Source organism: Penaeus japonicus, unplaced genomic scaffold (genome assembly GCF_977035675.1).
Source record: "Penaeus japonicus unplaced genomic scaffold, GWHDUDI00000001_assembly GWHDUDI00000015, whole genome shotgun sequence".
Taxonomy (NCBI): domain Eukaryota; kingdom Metazoa; phylum Arthropoda; class Malacostraca; order Decapoda; family Penaeidae; genus Penaeus; species Penaeus japonicus.
In genome coordinates, this window is record NW_028234417.1 from 12,667,147 (window position 1) to 12,669,646 (window position 2,500).

Genomic DNA, 2,500 nt, shown 5'->3' on the forward strand with positions numbered 1-2,500 from the left:
GTGTGGAGTGTGAGTGAAGTGTGTTGGTGATGTGGTGTGTGATGTGAGTGTTAGTGTGTTGTGTGAGTGTGAAGTGGTGTGCGTGTGCATATGCGTATATGCGTTTGCATGGGATGTGGGAGTGGGAGTGTGCACTCATGTGCTATGGCATGTGTGTGTGTGTGTGTGTGTGTGGTGTGTGTGTGAGTGTGTGTGTGTGTGTGTGTGTGTGTGTGTGTGTGTGTTAGTGTTTGTGTGAGTGTGTGTGGTGTGTGTGTTTGAGTATGCGTTTGTGTGTGTGAGTTGCTGGGATTGTGATATGTGGAGGCATAACAAAAAGCGAGAATAATTCTTATCAGTAATAATGGTATGATGTAAAGCATGGAACGGAATTTCTTATAGGAGTTTTAAGAACTAGCCATACACTGCCTACCTAGTACAATGGGCGAAGAACAATTATTGTTTACACTTCATTGAAATAGGTTTGTGTGTGTGTGTGTGTGTGGGTGTGTGTGTGTGTGTGTGTGTGTGTGTGTGTGTGTGTGTGTGTGTGTGTGTGTTTGAGTTATGCGTTTGTGTGTTTGTTTGTTTATGTTTAACATAAAAGAGAGAATAATTCTTAATCAGTAATAATGGTATGATGTAAAGCATGGAACGGAATTTCATATAGTAGTTTTAAGAACTGCCATACCTGCGCTACCTAGTAATGGGCGAGGAAACAATAATGTTTACATCTTCATTGAAATATGTGTGTGTGTGTGTGTGTGTGTGTGTGTGTGTGTGTGTGTGTGTGTGTGTGTGTGTGTGTGTGTGTGTGTGTTTGAGTTATGCGTTTGTGTGTTTGTTTGTTTATGTTTAACATAAAAGGCTCGAGGAATAATCTTAATCAGTAATAATGGTATGATGTAAGCAATGAGAACGGAATTTATTTTATTAGTTTTAAGACTGCAAACCTGCGCTACCTAGTAATGGGCGGAGGGAAACAATAATGATTACATCTTCTTGAAAAATATGTGTGTGTGTGTGTGTGTGTGTGTGTGTGTGTGTGTGTGTGTGTGTGTGTGTGTGGGGGGGGGTGGGTGTGTGGGTTGTGGGTGTGGGTAGGTGTGAATGTGTGTGTGGGAGTGTGTGTGGGTGTGGGTGTGTGTGGGTAGGTGTGGGTGGGCGGGTGTGTGTGGGTAGGTGTATGTGTGTGTGGGTGGGTGTGGGTACGTGTGGATGTGGGTGTGGGTGTGGGTATGGGTGTGGGTATGGGTATGGGTATGGGTGTGGGTGTGGGTGGGTGTGGGGTTGTGTGGGTGTGTGGGTGTCTTGTGTGTTTGAGCACGCATATGTGCGTGTGTGAAATATATAACAAATAATATATATATATATATATAAAATATAATATAAAAAAATATATATATAAATCTTACATATATATATATATTTATATATATATATATATATATATATATATATATACATATATATATAATAGATACATACATACATAAATGCATTAATACATTTAAACTATATATCTTTATATATGTAATATATACATGTATATTAGTATGTATGTATGTGTGAATGTGTGTATATATGTATGTATGTATGTATGTATGTATGTTTGTATGATTGTATGCATGTATGCATGTATATATGAATATGAATATGAATATGAATATAGATATGGATATGGATATGGATATGAATATGGATATGGATATGAAAATATAATATGAATATGTATATATAAATATATATGAATATATAACCTTTATTTTTTACAGTATAATATTTTTCAATCGACTATATTCTCCTGGATAATTGTCACTGTAATAATGACCACCATTGATAGTTTTCTAATTTACACTTCAAAATGTATTCAAGTCAACAGCTGTGACTCTCAGGCCAACTTCCTAAAAATTTCATACTCAGAATTCATTCATCATATTAAGATTTTTAGAGTATGTAAGCTGACTACATTTATACTGAATAATATTGTCTATCAGCGAATAGAGACACCCTGTGTCGATGTGTTAAAAAAATAATTGAAGACAATGCATCTGTTTCATAATCAGAAAATTAACTGACACTGAATTACATGGCTTCAGGGACGGATATGCACACTAGCATCCTCCTTGTCAACTTAATGTGTATTGTTAGATGGCTCCAATTCTATAAATTCTGAAAGATATTAGTTTGAGTCACAAAGGTGAATGTGGCACTAGGCTTAACTTTATCAGCAATTCCTAATAAAATTTGGTGACAGTGTTGCAATACTCCACACTGTCACCACGGAGGCTAACTAACACCACGACACAGCAAACAGTTAACATTACTCACTTGACTCAGAATGACTAGAGTGAGACTCACATCTTATCGAGAGGTTTTCTCCTTCACTCCAACCACAATCTCAGTGGCAATCCACCTGTGATACCAACATATCTCCCTCGAAATGCCTCTTCCAAAGTCCTACAGGATCAGAGGAGTCACCCGCACACTCACCTAATATGCCCTACACGCAATGCATGCA

At 37.5% G+C, this 2,500-nt stretch overlaps 1 protein-coding gene across 8 annotated transcripts in view; it reads right to left on the bottom strand.

The window, feature by feature from the left end:
- The window catches only part of LOC122244534 (DDB1- and CUL4-associated factor 8), a 46,718-nt gene that overhangs the window by 43,752 nt on the left and 466 nt on the right, over nt 1-2,500 (bottom strand). The window contains exon 1 of one of the 8 annotated variants that reach the window (XM_086544490.1): nt 2,473-2,500. This exon is cut by the window's right edge and continues 76 nt beyond it. The exons of 6 other annotated variants lie outside the window; for them this stretch is intronic. The gene's annotated coding sequence lies outside the window, so the exon portion shown is untranslated. Of the gene's footprint in view, nt 1-2,310 lie in introns of all 8 variants that reach the window. One more of the 8 variants, XM_086544493.1, reaches the window with a different exon arrangement.